Here is a 17448-nt window from a genome sequence, read left to right as displayed (position 1 = left end):
ACCCCCAACCGAGCCAGTATTTCGGCTTTCAGGGTCGCATAGTCAATGGCGTCCTCGGTACAGAGGTCCAGGTACGCTTTTTGGGGTTCCCCCATCAGATAGGGCGACAATACCTCAGCCCACTGGGGGGTCGGCAGCTTTTCCCGCTCGGCCACCCGCTCAAACACCGCCAGGAACGCTTCCACATCATCCCCCGGGGTCATCTTTTGCAACGCTTGTCTCACCGCTTTCCGGACGCTGCCGTCGTCACCCGGTCCCGGGGTTGTTGCTGCCGGTCCAGCACGGATCGACTTGGCCAGGAGAACCATCTGTTCTTGATGTCTTTGTTCCTGCTATTGCAAGGCTTGCTGCTGACGTGCATTGGCCTGAACCAGCTGTTCTTGGTGCCTTTTGTCCTGCACTTGCAAGGATTGCTGCTGACGTTCCAACGCCTGGAGCAGGTGTGCATTGATCTGTTGCTGCTGCTTTAGTATGTCCTCCATGGCGTCACCGGGTTTGGGCTGTAGTATAGCCGCTCGAATCCAGGACATGTGCTACCGGGTCACCAGGGATGGATGCTACACCTCACCGGGCTGGCATGCCCGCCGATTCTCCACCATATGTGAGGTAGCGTGGTCGGCTGCGCAGCAGAAGACACGAGATCCAGGCATTAAGGTTCACAGCACACGGTTTAATGTCCAAACAAAAATCTACAACAATATACATGTGCCTCTCCAGCAGAGAACTCAGGGAGTTGTGTTCACTCCCTCACACCCGGCACACCTGCCCTTGTTCCCGTTTCCATTTAACCCTTCCTTCAGCCTGTAGGGAAACAGCATTAACCCTGGAGTGGATCTACTTTCTATCATGGAGTGAGCACAACCGGGGCGAGACATACCGGCCGTCATAGATAACCCCGGTCACAGTCTCACAACACACACACACACATATATATATACTGTGTATAAAATGTGGTGGTGCACCATCACATTATGGATGTCAGGTCTGTGCATTCCTACATGAACAGTGTCCTGGAAAGTGGATTGGTCATCGTGGGCCAGTTGAATGGCCACTAAGATCTCCCGATCTGACCCCCTTAGACTTTTATCTTTGGGGTCATCTGAAGGAAATTGTCTATGCTGTGAAGATACAAGATGTGCAGCATGTGACACAACAGATACTGGAAGCCTGTGCTAGAATTTCTTCTGTGGTGTTGATATCAGTGTGTGAAGAGTGGGAGAAGAGGGTTGCATTGACAATCCAACACAATGGGCAGCACTTTGAACACATTTTATAAGTGGTCATAAAATTGTAAATAACAGGGGGCGTGGCTAGCTATGGAGGTGTGAGGCTGCTTTTCCTGGAGCTCCTGCTTCACCCTAACAAATCCACCGGCATCCACCTTCATTATGGGTAAATCGACCCGCAAAACCAGGTCCAGGGCTTCCTCACAGCCCCCTACTATCAAGGGGGACATCGTTACCCTGCTTACCCGCCCCAATCCCCCCCGCCGTGAGCTCCATAATCCCCTGTCGGAGATGCATGGAGGAGACTCACCACGCGGCAGGCACATGGAGGAGCCGGAGGTCAGCGCGTCCATCCACCAGACTCCCCTAAGGTAGACCGCATCCCCGCCACCACTGACTGGCAGTGACGGAGCGGCCCTCCGACGGTCACCCACGCGGCTGGAGGAAGGAAGGGAGGCAGCAGCTCAGGATGGCGGCCCCCCACGTGACGGAGCGGCCGCTTACACGGAGGTGCCTGTTCATGCACAGGTCGGAGCGCACGGGGGAGAGCCTGGAGGAAAGTCCCAACCGCCGACCGAGGCACAGCAGCAGCCGGACCTCGCACAGAGAAGGGGCAGCATGGAGGACCGGCAGGATGCGGAGGCGCTGGATGAGGTGAGGCGCAGGGAGGGAGGGAAAGGCAGCGCTACCCCGACCCACATAACAGAGGCCCACAGGCAAACACATGTCTCTCCACCACAGTCACCAAGGGAGAGACAGGTGTGCAGGGAGCCGCAGGGTACTGGAAGTACCTATAAAAACATAGGACCCCCCCCCACCCAAGTCCTGCTACCGTGGGGTGGAATTGCAGGAGGGGGGACGGCTGAGGGGCGGTCGTTGCCTACCTGTTCCTTGCGACCACCCACAGAGGCACCTGAAAAACATATATATCATCCCAGAACGGCAGCTGAGGCCCCAGGGTTAACTTCACAAGAGCCCATATTGCAGGAAGGGTGGATCGCCCCCCTGCTTTACACACCGCTACATCTCCGGCTCGGTGGTCAACGGGTTTGCTCTCATCTGTAGTATCGTTGCTGAAGCTTTGATGAACTTCTGCCTGAGTCATCTGTGGATAAGTAGTTCATGCATTTTCTCACCGTGTGTCCTCCTTGGGTCTTCTTTTACTATTTAGTGGGGGCTGACAAAGAGCTCATCCCACCCGTTCCCTATTAATGGTCCAGCACTAGGGATACCTAGGGTCAGCTATCTTGCTCAGCACGTAGGTACAGAACCTATCTAGGGTGGTGAGGGACCCCTGGGACCAACAGCAGGTTTGGTCAACGGTCTGCCATTCAGGGACCAGGAAGAAGCTTTCCGAGCAACAGTCATCCGGACTGTTGACATATTTACCAACGCAGTTGGCCAGCACTCTGCCTGTCTGCTAACTGCTTGTCAGGTTCTGAGTTATCCAGTACCCGCTACCCGTATCTGTGCCCACTACCTGTGCCTGCCGTGCCCTCCATTACTGTCTACATCAGTCATTCTGCCTGTACCTGCTGTTACTAGAATTTGTACCAGTCTGTTCCAGTGCCTAACCATGCACTGTTGGTCAGCTGCCAAAGTAACAGACACTGCCCTGGGAGTGCCACTTGGCATCTACCGGCAGCCAAGTCCATCCTCACCATCAGAGGCTTTGGTGTATGCCCAGTGGGTGCTTAGTTACACCCCTTCTCACAGGTCAGGGTAAGCCCCGTTACCCCCTTTGGTTCAGTGAGTACACTCCAGCTCGTCACTTCAACACTGGCAAGCGTTAAAGGAACATCATATCAATAGTAAAATATGGTGGTGGTACTGTGATTGTCTGCACTGTTTTGCTGTTTCAGGACCTTGAAGACTTGCTGTAGTAAATGGATTTTGATGGCGCTGATGCCCATCAAATATATACCATGACAAATCTGGGTGTGAGCTTATATGAACTTGTGAGAAAGTGGTTTAAATAGCACAGTGTGTCCTGAGCTCCCTTCTTTGAAGAATGTCTATCCTCTTGGCCCTCTGGCTACAGAATGTCACTATCCCAGTTAGAAGAAACAAGTGTCTATTTTATATGTATACAAATGTATATGTATTAAGGCGTCAAGACCCGACATGCTTGGCCATACTGGCAAAGAATCAAAGAGGTAATGTTGCTGACCAGTGTGACCCACACGCGGGAGGAGCTCAGAAGATGGACCCTCAATTGCAAACCATCAGCCTTGATCCAAATTTGAATTCACTGGCTTCTTTCTCTCAGCTCTTTATGTGTAAGTAACAATTTTCTATCTATTGTTTGCTTGGACATTAGAAATTGCATCAGTCATGAGATGGAGATAAAGGCGAATCCTGGCTCAGCAATTTTGGCCAATCATAGAATTCAGCATTAAACTTATATAAGTGGAAGATACCGATGCCACAAAGAAGTGAGAGTGAAGCTGGTCTGGGTAAGAGCTCTCTATATAGCCATCTCACTGCAGAACATTGCGGACTAGACTGAAACTGCTGCAGGACGACCCCAAAGCACAACACAGGAGACAGACAGCAATCACTTCTATTACCATGCTCCCTCCAGTTACAATGGGCTACATTGCCACCATCTGACTATGCCATGGATAGCACCCATCTGGAGTCAGGGCAAGCAGTATTTTTAATACAAAATTAAATTCATTGTTTATTTAGTTTTTATTTATTTCTAGTTTTACTGAAGCACTGAGGGCTGCCGTCATAGATTTGGTGTTTGTAACGATAGTTACTCACCTCCTTTATGGCAGCGCCCAGGGCATTGGGTCTCATAGTCGCCATCCAACCCCTAAACGTAACACTGAGATCTCCCTGCTGTGAGCTGGACATGCCCCCTGGACTGTCCAGATCACAGCCGAGGGAGGAGATCACCGCCATCTTTGTGGAGCTCACAGCGTATGCTGTGTGCTTCACTTTCCCCTGTCACCCGGGATGTGAGAGTACCGGCGCTGGACCACCGCCGCCGCTACCCTTCCCCCCGGTCTCCCCGCCACTGCTACTCTACCCACTGCCACCACTCCCCCTCCGCCACTCCTCCTGCTCTTGTGTGCTTACCTCGGGCCTCAGCTCAGCAGAGCACATTACTGTATACTGAGGCACGCGGTATACACAGGGGCGTGCATGTGGCAGAGCAATGCGTGCGTGCATGCGACAGAGCAATGTGGGTGGGCGTGCAGGCGGCACAACATTGCGGGTGTGCAGGTGGTGGAGCATTGTGTTTGGGCATGCATGCAGCAGAGCATTGCGGGCGGGTGTTCTTGCTGCAGAGAATTGCGTGCATGCGGCACAGCATTGCGGGCATGCATGCAGCAGGGCATTGCGGGTGGGCGTGCATGTAGCAGAACATTGCAGGCGAGCGTGCATGCTGCAGAGCATTGCGGGAGGGCGTGCATGCAGCAGTTCCACCTCTGCAGATAATATCCGGGCGGGTTATGCACATGATTCCCACGCCCCCCGCCGCCTGTTACACCCTCTCTCTGGCTCTATGCAAATGTTTCTATTCAGTAACATGGTGTCGGAGTTGGCACCTGCGCATAGCACTTATCTTCGGCGCCATGTTTCTGAAGGCCGCATTACCTGAGAGGGCAGCGCATGCGCCCTCGCTTCTTCAGATCTCGCAGTCACAACAGGACTGGAGAACAGCTGATCTTACCGATTAGCTGCAGCAGACGTCTGCTACAGGAGAGGCCGCCGGAGCAGTGTGACTGCTGTTCAGTGCCGCACCGGTGATCGGCGAGTATGAAAAAGGGAGAGACCGACCGACAGAGAGAGACCGATAGAGAGAGACCAAGAGACCTGCGTTTTTGTTGACAAGAACGCATCCAAAATGCAGTGCAAGCGCACAGCTAAGCATTTTGGTTGCGTTTTGACACACGTCATTCATTTCAATGGGAGGAAAATGCAACCAAAACACAATGAAGAAGTGACATGCTGCTTTTATTTAGCAATGAATTTGACAAATATTTGACAAAACGCTGTCTACAAAAAGCAACGTGCAGATGGAATTTCTGACTTTTCATAGACTTTGCTGGGGAAGCACAACGCATGCATTTTGTCATTGACATGGTGCACTTTAAAATGCAACAAAAACGCAGGAAAAAAAACACACATGAGGACATAGCCTTGAAAGGCACCAGTGGCCGGAGTTAGAGGGCGCCAGCGGGCCGGAGTTAGAGGGCGCCAGCGGGCCAGAGTTAGAGGGCGCCAGCGGGCCAGAGTTAGAGGGCGCCAGCGGGCCAGAGTTAGAGGGCGCCAGCGGGCCAGAGTTAGAGGACGCCAGCGGGCCAGAGTTAGAGGGCGCCAGCGGGCCAGAGTTAGAGGGCGCCAGCGGGCCAGAGTTAGAGGGCGCCAGCGGGCCGGAGTTAGAGGGCGCCAGCGGGCCGGAGTTAGAGGGCGCCAGCGGGCCGGAGTTAGAGGGCGCCAGCGGGTCGGAGTTAGAGGGCGCCAGCGGGCCGGAGTTAGAGGGCGCCAGCGGGCCGGAGTTAGAGGGCGCCAGCGGGCCGGAGTTAGAGGGCGCCAGCGGGCCGGAGTTAGAGGGCGCCAGCGGGCCGGAGTTAGAGGGCGCCAGCGGGCCGGAGTTAGAGGGCGCCAGCGGGCCGGAGTTAGAGGGCGCCAGCGGGCCGGAGTTAGAGGGCGCCAGCGGGCCGGAGTTAGAGGGCGCCAGCGGGCCGGAGTTAGCGACTGTGACTGCTTATACCATGGAAATATTAGCATTGACTCACCCTTCTCTATACAAATATTTAGCATTGACCAAGAGTGACTCATCAAGCTGGACCGTTCTGCCAGCACCACCTAGCTGAGTTGGATTTTAGCACAATTTCCAGGATTATATCTTGTGGAAAAACTGGAAGTAGTCAACACCAGTAGGAGTAGCTATATTTAGATGTTGTATAGTCATTTGCACAGGTGTCTCAGTCCTCCAGGAATAGCCTAGATACAAACATTTAATTGGCAAAATTTTAGCACCTTCAAAACGATCTTTCAAATCTTTACATCTGTCCACTCAATGTGCTGCCTCCATAAAGAGTTCGTCTAGTACTTTTCCATTGATGGCCTACCATTAGGATAGGTCATGTGGACGGTGTGATCAGCCAGGACCCGGCACCGCCGAGCAGCTCTTCTGGGCATGCTCAGTTCTGGAGCTTCCCCGTCTTCTGATAGCGGCCATATACATCCGCCTCCCACTCACATCACTAGGAGGGGGATGTGCAGCACCCGGTCGCTCCAGAACTGAGCATGTGTAACGTCTAGGGCCGGACTGGCCATAGGGCAATACTGGCAAATGCCAGAAGGGCTGGTCCCTGTAGTGGGCTGGTCCCTGTAGTGGGCTGCTCACTCTATAGTCACTGCCACTCTCTTCAGCAGTCTGCACGTTGGGCAACATTAATTTGCCTTGCGCGCAGTAGCATCACTGAAAGCAGCAGGAGGCAGCGCGCTGTGCTGTGACCCCCCGGCCTTGCTGTTTAGTGAGATCCCTTGCCCAGCGTGCTGCTGAGGAAAGCGCCGCTGACCGCAGCTCCCTCCTTCCTGCTCAAATGTGTTTGCGTCTCTCAGTCGCAAATACATTTGATCAGTGACAGCACCGGCCTGGGGCTCCAGCGTGCAACAACGTGATGAGATCAGCACCTTGCTGACATCATCACACTGCTGCGGGCGCTGCTGAGACACGTTGGACAGTTGTAAGAGCTCCGTGGAGGAGCCGTAGATGGAATGTGTACTCACTATGGGTGAGTGAGGAGGGGATTAGGGCACATAACGGGGGAACATTTGTGAAAGGGACACAGCTTTGCGAGAGGCGGGGGGAAGGGGAGTACTTTATCCAGAGGGGCAGTGTGTGTGAGGGGGGGGGGGGTATTTTACATAACGGCAGTGTGTGTGTGTATATATGGGGGGTATATTTTGGAAAAGGGCAGTGTGTGTATATATGGGGGGTATAATAATTTAGAGATGGCCAGTGTGTGTGTGTGTGTATAATATTTTGGAGAGGGGCAGTGTGTGTGTGTGTGTGCGTAGGGGGTAAAATATTTGGAGAGGGGCAGTGTGTGTGAGGGTATAATATTTTGGAGAGGGGCATTGTGTGTGTTTGTGGGGGGTATAATATTTTGGAGAGGGGCAGTATGTGTTTGTGGGGGGGGGTTATAATATTTTGGAAAGGGGCAGTGTGTGTGTGTAGAGGGGTATAATATTTGGAGAGGGGCAGTGTGTGTGGGGGTATAATATTTCGGAGAGGGGCAGTGTGTGTGTGTGGAGGGAGATATTTTGTGAAGGAAGCACAGCAAGTCTTTATTTAGTAGCACAGCATGGGAGATATTTATATTTTTGGGGCAGTATACTGATACTTTTATTTTTAAAGGTGCTGTGTGGATAAGTGCTGCTGAAGAACAAAGAGGGAGGTCTTCAGAGACTAGCTGTGGGCATGAAATCTCATCATGGTGTCTGTACTATGTGGAGACAAAAGGGACGGGAACAACTCATTCATGTTCTAGTGGTGGCTCTGGTGCTGCATTCATGTGCTGAGGGTGATTCTGGCACTGCCTTCATGTTCTGGTGGTGGTTCTGGTGCTGTATTAATGTGCTGATGATGGTTCTGGTGTGGCATTCATATACTGATTGTTTGACTGGCTAACACGGTACCAAAACTTTTTTCTTTTAACTATACTGATTGTGGCACTGGTGCTGTATTCATGTGCTGATGGTGGCTCTGGTGCTGCATTCATGTGCTGCTGAAGGTTCTGGTGCGGCATACATGTACTGATGGTGATTCTGAACATGAAAATCCAAAACACGTTTCAAGGCTATGTCAAATAAAGCTTAAAAATAATCAAAACTTTGTTCTGACATTATGAGAATTTTGCAAGTGTAAAATTAACACGTTTTCACATATTTTAAGCAGAATGTCTCCAAATCCTCCTCAAATATTTGGTTCTAGTGATGTATTCATGTGAGTAGTTCTTACATGACGCTGACTGCTCACATCCTCTTGATGTCTGATGCGTCCTTTTTGTTATAAAAAATACAAAGTACTGTTGCGCTTGGAGTCTATAAGTGTCTGCATCTCTGACATCACATCAGCAACGCTGTAGCCAATCAGTTACTTGCTGTAGCCAAATCAGTTACTTGCTGAGCTCCATGATTGGTTGCAGCGCTGTCATTGTGATGTGACACCAGCGCTGCAGACAATAGCAGACCTGGGGAGAGTGGATTAAACAAATAAACAATGCAGGAAATGGGTTTTCAAAAACTGGAAAACCTAAGGTTATGTGCACACAAGGTGTTTTAAACTCAAGCAACACCAGCAAGTTTTTTAAGTAGATGTTGAAAACCGTGGCGTTTTTTTCCGGACCCATCTTCTGTGTAGTTTTACAGTTGTTTCTTGGGTATTTTTTCTATGGTCTTGACCATCTTTGGCTTTTTTTAGTGTTTTCCTATTGTTTTTGTCACTTTTTTTTTTACTGTGCTTTTTAAGAAAAAGTGATGGTAAAACGCAATGAAAGACACCCGGGCATCTTCCGAACCTTTCCATTGATCTGCATTGTAAAGTACACAGCGTCTGCTGGGTGGAAAACACCAGAAGAATGGAGCGGTCACTTCTTTTAACCACTTGGTGGTTTTAGAAACCTGTAGTGGTTAAAAGATGCTCAAAAGCCTGAACCTGCGCACAGTAATAGATGCAGATGGCACTCATTGTATTTTTCATAGTAGTTTCCATGGTGGGATCAGCCCCCAAAAATGTCATTGCACATTCCCTAAGTTGTATGTGTCCAAAATTATCACCAGTGACAACAACAGCTTCCCTGATCACCTATCTGTAGAAAAGGTCATCAATATTAGCTGAGGGGGGTCTGATATCAGTTATATGATGAGGCCTTAGCATTATATGTAGAGCTCAGCATCCTCTTCTTTCAGTAAGGGACCCAGCTCTACGATGCTGAAGTTGGTTTCTTATTCGTCCAGTTTCTTATTGGGGGCTGAGGTTGGTTTCTTATTCGTCAGTTTCTTATTCGGCAATTTAGTTTTTTTCAGTTTTTTATGCATTTATCAACAAAAATAACACATCACAATAATAAAATACAATGCACTGATGTGCCCTAATATAAATACACTCAAAATCAGCTGCGAAAATTATAAAACTGGCAAAAAAATGGGCATCAAAGTGGGCACCAAAGTATGTTAGTGAAAGGGTTAAATGGCTTTGGGCCACTGATCTAACACCACAATTGCATATCTAGTGATGCCCCTAATCAAACTCAAGTGACTCCAGCCTGGCCCAAAGGGGTTCTGGGCATCAAAACTGGCATCAAAGTGGGCACACAGCCAATTTTCACAGATTTGAATAAGTAACTGGTGTTTTTGAGGGGTTAAATGGCTTTGGGCCACTAATTTCACACAACATTTACATACCTAGTGATGCCACACATCAAATTCAGATCACTCCAGCCTGGCCCAAACAGGTTCTGGGCATCAGAACTGGCATCAAATTGGGCAAGTGGCCAGTTTTTACAGATTTGAATAAGTAACTGATGTTTTTGAGGGGTTAAATGGCTTTGGGCCACTGATCTCACACAACATTTACATACCTAGTGATGCCGCACATAAAATTCAGATCACTCCAGCCTGGACCAAACAGGTTCTGGGCATCAGAAATGGCATCAAAGTGGGCAAAACCCACTTTTCACAGAATTGAATAAGTAACTGGTGTTTTTGAAGGGTTAAATGGCTTTGGGCCACTGATCTCACACCACAATTACATACCAAGTGATGCCGCACATAGAATTCAGATCACTCCAGCCTGGACCAAACAGGTTCTGGGCATCAGAACTGGCATCAAAGTGGGCAAAACCCCTGTTTGGGCCAGGCTGGCGTGATCTGAATTTGATGTGTGGCATCACTAGGTATGTAATTGTGGTGTGAGATCAGTGGCCCAAAGCCATTTAACCCCTCAAAAACATCAGTTACTTATTCAAATCTGTGAAAACTGGGGTTTTGCCCACTTTGATGCCAGTTCTGATGCCCAGAACCTGTTTGGGCCAGGCTGGAGTGATCTGAATTCTATGTGCGGCATCACTTGGTATGTAATTGTGGTGTGAGATCAGTGGCCCAAAGCCATTTAACCCCTCAAAAACATCAGTTACTTATTCAAATCTGTGAAAACTGGGGTTTTGCCCACTTTGATGCCAGTTTTGATGCCCAGAACCTGTTTGGGCCAGGATGAAGTGATCTGAATTTGATGTGGGGCATCACTAGGTATGTAAATGTGGTGTGAGATCAGTGGCCCAAAGCCATTTAACCCCTCAAAAACACCAGTTACTTATTCAAATTTGTAAAAACTGGCCACTTGCCCAATTTGATGCCAGTTCTGATGCCCAGAACCTGTTTGGGCCAGGCTGGAGTGATCTGAATTTGATGTGCGACATCAATAGGTATGTAAATGTAGTGTGAGATCAGAGGCCCAAAGCCATTTAACCACTTAAATACACAAGTTACTTATTCAAATCTGTGAAAACTGGGGTTTTGCCCACTTTGATGCCAGTTCTGATGCCCAGAACCTGTTTGGGCCAGGCTGGAGTAATCTGAATTTGATGTGTGTCATCACTAGGTATGTAAATGTGGTGTGAGATCAGTGGCCCAAAGCCATTTAACCCCTCAAAAACACCAGTTACTTATTCAAATCTGTGAAAACTGGCCATTTGCCCACTTTGATGACAGTTTTGATGCCCAGAACCTGTTTGGGCCAGGCTGGAGTGATCTGAATTTGATGTGTGGCATCACTAGGTCTGTAAATGTGGTGTGAGTTCAGTGGCCCAAAGCCATTTAACCCCTCAGAAACACCAGTTACCTATTCAAATCTTTGAAACTTGGCTGTGTGCCCACTTTGATGCCAGTTTTGATGATCAGAGCCCCTTTGGGCCAGGCTGAAGTCACTTGAGTTTGATTAGAGGCATCACTAGATAGGCAATTGTGGTGTTAGATCAGTGGCCCAAAGCCATTTAACCCTTTCACTAACATACTTTGATGCCCATCTTTTTGCCAGTTTTATAATTTTCGCAGCTGATTTTGTGTATTTATATTAGGGCACATCAGTGCATTGTATTTTATTATTGTGATGTGTTATTTTTGTTGTTAAATGCATAAAAAACTGAAAGAACTAAATTGCTGAATAAGAAACTGACGAATAAGAAACCAACCTCAGCATCGTCCCAGCTCTGTAGGAAAATAGCGGCTTCACCAGGTCTTGCTACTAAGAGCAATAAATAGGACTGAGCTGTAATACTGGACGCAGCCATGACTACATGTTATATGGTCGTGTCACACAATCTACAAGTGCACAAAGATATTGCACATTCACCACACGAAAACTGGGCATGTGCACCCCCAAATGCCAGGGCTGAATTTTAGTCCCAGTCCGGCCCTGGTAACGTCCCTGGACCGGGGGAGGGTGCAGAGCATCCCGCCACACGTCAGGGGGTCACACCGCTGCCCCGGTTGTGGGCACAGCTCTGCGCCCAGTAATGGCCAGCGTCAGATGGCGGACGGCAGTAAGAAGATGCAGAGGACCGTGCGCTAAATGCGCGAGTAATCGCACAACACAGTCCACACTAGTGATGTGTCGTTCGCGAACGAGCCGATTCTTTGAGCCGGCTCTTTGAAGTGAACGATATGAGCCGAATCAGCAAAGTGAACGAGCCATAAAGAGCCGCTTTTTTTTTTTTTTTTCACTGCTTCAGGGGGAAGCAGGAGATAAGGAGAAGAGTAAAGTAAACACAAGCTCTGGGCAGGAGCTGACACTTAAAGCTATACACACATAGTGGTTCTTCCTTTCAGTGCCGGAGGCAGGAGGTAATGACCTGGGGTACGGCGGCCGGGCTGCCCCTCCACAGCGGGGCTGTATACTGTGAGCTGGTGCTGTATACTGTGAGCTGGTGCTGTATACTGTGAGCTGGTGCTGTTTGGTACTGTATACTTACTGTGAGCTGGTGCTGTATACTGTGAGCTGGTGCTGTATACTGTGAGCTGGTGCTGTTTGGTACTGTATACTTACTGTGAGCTGGTGCTGTATACTGTGAGCTGGTGCTGTATACTGTGAGCTGGTGCTGTTTGGTACTGTATACTTACTGTGAGCTGGTGCTGTATACTGTGAGCTGGTGCTGTATACTGTGAGCTGGTGCTGTTTGGTACTGTATATACTGTGAGCCGGGGCTGTATACTGTGAGCCGGGGCTGTATACTATGAGCCGGGGCTGTATACTGTGAGCCGGGGCTGTATACTGTGAGCCGGGGCTGTATACTGTGTTCAGTCCCTTTTTTCTATTTCTGTTAACAAATCCTGGTATTTTTAGATGTAAATAGATCTGACATCTGCACACAACCTCTATACATTTGTTTTATGTGCAATACTACCTCAATGACATTTATTGTCACTTAACTGTTAAAAAAGTCGGTATGTAACTAGTGTTGCATTGCCATATTGTGTTCCACTTGCTGGGATTTGTAGTGCTGTGCACCACCAGCAGAGGTTGGACCCATGCTATGTTAGCATTTAAACATTTCTGTTCCAGGTTGTGTTGAAATAAACTGATTTTGCTATTCAGTATCCTATGCTTCCATATTTTGGTGTGCGTACAGTATGTGTGTACAATGTGTGTATGTGTGTGTGTCCTTTGTGTTCAGTATGTACAGTATGTGTACAATGTGTGTATGTATGTGTGTCCTTTGTGTTCAGTATGTACAGTGTTTGTGTACAATGTGTGTATGTATGTGTCCTTTGTGTTCAGTATGTACAGTATGTGTGTACAATGTGTGTATGTATGTGTGTCCTTTGTGTTCAGTATGTACAGTGTTTGTGTACAATGTGTGTATGTATGTGTGTCCTTTGTGTTCAGTATGTACAGTGTTTGTGTACAATGTGTGTATGTATGTGTGTCCTTTGTGTTCAGTATGTACAGTGTGTGTGTACAATGTGTGTATGTATGTGTGTCCTTTGTGTTCAGTATGTACAGTGTTTGTGTACAATGTGTGTATGTATGTGTGTCCTTTGTGTTCAGTATGTACAGTGTGTGTGTACATGTGTGTATGTATGTATGTCCTTTGTGTTCAGTATGTACAGTGTGTGTGTACAATGTGTGTATGTATGTGTGTCCTTTGTGTTCAGTATGTACAGTATGTATGTATGTCCTTTGTGTTCAGTATGTACAGTGTGTGTGTACAATGTGTGTATGTGTGTCCTTTGTGTTCAGTATGTACAGTGTTTGTGTACAATGTGTGTATGTATGTGTGTCCTTTGTGTTCAGTATGTACAGTGTGTGTGTACAATGTGTGTATGTATGTGTGTCCTTTGTGTTCAGTATGTACAGTATGTGTGTACAATGTGTGTATGTATGTGTGTCCTTTGTGTTCAGTATGTAGTGTGTGTACAATGTGTGTATGTATGTGTGTCCTTTGTGTTCAGTATGTACAGTATGTGTGTACAATGTGTGTACAATGTGTGTATGTATGTGTGTCCTTTGTGTTCAGTATGTACAGTGTGTGTACAATGTGTGTATGTATGTGTGTCCAGTATGTACAGTGTGTGTGTACAATGTGTGTATGTGTGTCCTTTGTGTTCAGTATGTACAGTGTGTGTACAATGTGTGTATGTATGTGTGTCCAGTATGTACAGTGTGTGTGTACAATGTGTGTCCTTTGTGTTCAGTATGTACAGTGTGTGTACAATGTGTGTATGTATGTGTGTCCTTTGTGTTCAGTATGTCCAGTGTGTGTACAATGTGTGTATGTATGTGTGTCCTTTGTGTTCAGTATGTACAGTGTGTGTACAATGTGTGTATGTATGTGTGTCCAGTATGTACAGTGTGTGTACAATGTGTGTATGTATGTGTGTCCTTTGTGTTCAGTATGTACAGTATGTGTACAATGTGTGTATGTGTGTATGTATGTGTGTCCAGTATGTACAGTGTGTGTGTACAATGTGTGTATGTATGTGTGTCCTTTGTGTTCAGTATGTACAGTGTGTGTGTACAATGTGTGTATGTATGTGTGTCCTTTGTGTTCAGTATGTACAGTGTGTGTGTACAATGTGTGTATGTATGTGTGTCCTTTGTGTTCAGTATGTACAGTATGTGTGTACAATGTGTGTATGTATGTGTCCTTTGTGTTCAGTATGTACAGTGTGTGTGTACAATGTGTGTATGTATGTGTGTCCTTTGTGTTCAGTATGTCCAGTGTGTGTACAATGTGTGTATGTATGTGTGTCCTTTGTGTTCAGTATGTACAGTATGTGTGTACAATGTGTGTACAATGTGTGTATGTATGTGTGTCCTTTGTGTTCAGTATCCAGTATGTACAGTGTGTGTGTACAATGTGTGTATGTGTGTCCTTTGTGTTCAGTATGTACAGTGTGTGTACAATGTGTGTATGTATGTGTGTCCAGTATGTACAGTGTGTGTGTACAATGTGTGTCCTTTGTGTTCAGTATGTACAGTGTGTGTACAATGTGTGTATGTATGTGTGTCCTTTGTGTTCAGTATGTCCAGTGTGTGTACAATGTGTGTATGTGTGTCCTTTGTGTTCAGTATGTACAGTGTGTGTACAATGTGTGTATGTATGTGTGTCCAGTATGTACAGTGTGTGTACAATGTGTGTATGTATGTGTGTCCTTTGTGTTCAGTATGTACAGTATGTGTACAATGTGTGTATGTGTGTATGTATGTGTGTCCAGTATGTACAGTGTGTGTGTACAATGTGTGTATGTATGTGTGTCCTTTGTGTTCAGTATGTACAGTGTGTGTGTACAATGTGTGTATGTATGTGTGTCCTTTGTGTTCAGTATGTACAGTGTGTGTGTACAATGTGTGTATGTATGTGTGTCCTTTGTGTTCAGTATGTACAGTATGTGTGTACAATGTGTGTATGTATGTGTCCTTTGTGTTCAGTATGTACAGTGTGTGTGTACAATGTGTGTATGTATGTGTGTCCTTTGTGTTCAGTATGTCCAGTGTGTGTACAATGTGTGTATGTATGTGTGTCCTTTGTGTTCAGTATGTACAGTGTGTGTACAATGTGTGTATGTATGTGTGTCCAGTATGTACAGTATGTGTGTACAATGTGTGTATGTGTGTCCTTTGTGTTCAGTATGTACAGTGTGTGTGTACAATGTGTGTATGTATGTGTGTCCTTTGTGTTCAGTATGTACAGTGTGTGTCCTTTGTGTTCAGTATGTACAGTGTGTGTACAATGTGTGTATGTATGTGTGTCCAGTATGTACAGTGTGTGTGTACAATGTGTGTATGTGTGTCCTTTGTGTTCAGTATGTACAGTGTGTGTGTACAATGTGTGTATGTATGTGTGTCCAGTATGTACAGTGTGTGTGTACAATGTGTGTATGTGTGTCCTTTGTGTTCAGTATGTACAGTGTGTGTGTACAATGTGTGTATGTATGTGTGTCCAGTATGTACAGTGTGTGTGTACAATGTGTGTATGTGTGTCCTTTGTGTTCAGTATGTACAGTGTGTGTGTACAATGTGTGTATGTATGTGTGTCCAGTATGTACAGTGTGTGTGTACAATGTGTGTATGTGTGTCCTTTGTGTTCAGTATGTACAGTGTGTGTGTACAATGTGTGTATGTATGTGTGTCCTTTGTGTTCAGTATGTACAGTGTGTGTACAATGTGTGTCCTTTGTGTTCAGTATGTACAGTGTGTGTGTACAATGTGTGTATGTATGTATGTCCTTTGTGTTCAGTATGTACAGTGTGTGTGTACAATGTGTGTATGTATGTGTGTCCTTTGTGTTCAGTATGTACAGTGTTTGTGTACAATGTGTGTATGTATGTGTGTCCTTTGTGTTCAGTATGTCCAGTGTGTGTACAATGTGTGTATGTATGTATGTCCTTTGTGTTCAGTATGTACAGTGTGTGTGTACAATGTGTGTATGTATGTGTGTCCTTTGTGTTCAGTATGTACAGTGTTTGTGTACAATGTGTGTATGTATGTGTGTCCTTTGTGTTCAGTATGTCCAGTGTGTGTACAATGTGTGTATGTATGTGTGTCCTTTGTGTTCAGTATGTACAGTGTGTGTACAATGTGTGTCCTTTGTGTTCAGTATGTACAGTGTGTGTGTACAATGTGTGTATGTATGTGTGTCCTTTGTGTTCAGTATGTACAGTGTGTGTGTACAATGTGTGTATGTATGTATGTCCTTTGTGTTCAGTATGTACAGTGTGTGTGTGTTACACATATAGTGACAGGCAGCACAGTAATTGCAACTCGCCTTTATTTTCAGGAATTATAATCTTTTGTAGGAGCGACACATATCAGAGCACTGACTAATGTAGAAAGGACATGTACAAAAAACACCACATAAAAGAGGAGCGAGGGCCCTGTCCAGAAGAGCTGACAATCTGAGGAAACGGAAACAATAATGCTAAAAACTGTTTTTACTGCTTCACTAGATACATACAAGGGTGTAGAATGAGGTTCCCAATGTACAGGGGAGGTTCTGTATCATCACAAGGTGCAGCAGAGGTTTTTTTTAAAAAAAAGAGCCGTTTTTTGAGCCGAAAGAGCCGATTCTTTTTGGTGAGCCGAGCCGAATGAGCCGGCTCATCAAAAAGAGCCGGACTGCCCATCACTAGTCCACACTGACGAGGGCGGAGCCGCCTGCGGGCGCGTCACGTGACCAGCGCGTCATCACTGCCAGGCCTAGCCCCACTCTACACGACCTTCACTGAGCGTACGCGTTGTCTTTTCCGCCAACGTCATCTCACCACGTGACTAAGCTCCATAGCAACAGTTGCGTCACTTATTGTTCCACACAGGCATAACCTCATGTAGGAGTAATGCAGTCACCTGTAAGGGACGCTCTGTATAACTCAAGTGCCCAGACACTTACTTTTTGACCTGGTCCTGAAGTGTTGCTGCTAATCGTGTAGTCTGGACTTTCCCACTTCCGGAGTTAATCCACTCGTGGGTGTAATTCCGTATCGGTGCGCGCTCTCGCCAGTGACGTCACTAACCCGATAACACGTGAGCGCGCTGTTGCCGGGCCAGAGAGAGGGCGCGGAGAAGGATCACGTGACGTTTCTCCTGCACTCGCCCACCAATGTACTGCGGAGTCTTGGAGCGCGCGACCCGAGGCGGCGGAGTGAGCGAGCGCAGGCATTGGATGACGCTGCTGACAGGGTGTGGGCGGGGCCAGAG

General features: G+C 47.2%; 1 protein-coding gene across 1 annotated transcript in view; it reads right to left on the bottom strand.

Annotated features, from left to right (window-relative positions):
- The window catches only part of JSRP1 (junctional sarcoplasmic reticulum protein 1), a 95242-nt gene extending 77921 nt beyond the window's left edge, over positions 1-17321 (bottom strand). Inside the window, exon 1 of the mRNA XM_075352583.1 lies at positions 17141-17321. The gene's annotated coding sequence lies outside the window, so the exon portion shown is untranslated. The remainder of the gene's footprint in view (positions 1-17140) is intronic.
- Between the last annotated feature and the right edge of the window lie 127 nt (positions 17322-17448).

This window comes from Anomaloglossus baeobatrachus, chromosome 1, assembly GCF_048569485.1.
Source record: "Anomaloglossus baeobatrachus isolate aAnoBae1 chromosome 1, aAnoBae1.hap1, whole genome shotgun sequence".
In the NCBI taxonomy this organism is placed as follows: Eukaryota; Metazoa; Chordata; class Amphibia; order Anura; family Aromobatidae; genus Anomaloglossus; species Anomaloglossus baeobatrachus.
This window is presented reverse-complemented; position numbering and strand designations above follow the sequence as displayed.